Below are 1,098 nucleotides of genomic sequence, written 5' to 3' on the forward strand. Positions count from 1 at the left end.
ATGAAATTTTTATTAAAAAATATTAATAACAGGTTTCAAGGAAAAAGTGTTCAAATTTCTCAGTAGTGATGAATTTTTAAGGGGGACATGCCACCAAATTTTCTTTAGACATACTATACATCTTTATCACAGAAGATATGTTTACGGGTAAGTTGTGAGGCCATTATAATGGGTCCCATTTTCCATAACAAATATATGTCTTATTTAATGTATTTCGTGTTTCTCTTATTCAATTAGTTTGAGTGATTCTGTAGTTAGAAAAGATAATTTGAGTGACTCTGGAAAGGTTTCATGGTCTCTCACCTGCACTTGGTGCCTCTCTTGAGATTTCAGAGTGTAAAAGGGTGTGAGCTGCCAGCACTGAAATGACTCCAAGGGAGGTAAAAGTAAAGGAGAAGAGATCAATTGTCTTTCTACCACCCATTGGAAGCATTTTGAATTTACATTAGTCATCAATAATAGTAATGTAATTATCATATTTTAAGATGCATAATCAATGATGACAGAAAATTAGTCTCTTATCCCACTCAATCTTACACTCAGATACACTTTGCTATTACATAGATGTAATTTATTTTCATCTTAGAAGACACAGGTGACAAATACATAGAAAGGAGATGACAGATATATACTACGTACTTCTGCTGGAAGGGGTACTAATATTACAAAGCCTAGGCATTGCCTGGTATCTATCCATTTAACTGAAGATAATTCTTTTCAGAGTTTGAAGTTAGAACCAACTTGCCTTTGAGTTTGGTTAATTTCTAACTAATAAGGATTCTATTGAATATTTTTCTCATCAGTTCAGTTTACTAAATATGCTTATTGCAGTATACATTTAAAGATGAATTGTGTACCTGATTTTACATCCAAATCATTGTCCTTATGTGCTATCTTTATGTCCTTAAGAACATTGAATCTTATAAATATTATCTAAAGATTTAACTTGTAGAAGAGTTTCATCCAAAGGCTGAAGAGATTTGGACACAATAGATAAAAACACTAATCTTTCATCTTGTTTGTACTGGATTACAATGTCTATGCCTTTCTTAAGCATAGCATTCCCTTTATCTGTGGGGAACATGTGCCAAAATCCCC

The sequence above is a fragment of the Nannospalax galili genome, unplaced genomic scaffold (assembly GCF_000622305.1).
Source record: "Nannospalax galili isolate Female #2095 unplaced genomic scaffold, S.galili_v1.0 scaffold196, whole genome shotgun sequence".
Classification (NCBI taxonomy): domain Eukaryota; kingdom Metazoa; phylum Chordata; class Mammalia; order Rodentia; family Spalacidae; genus Nannospalax; species Nannospalax galili.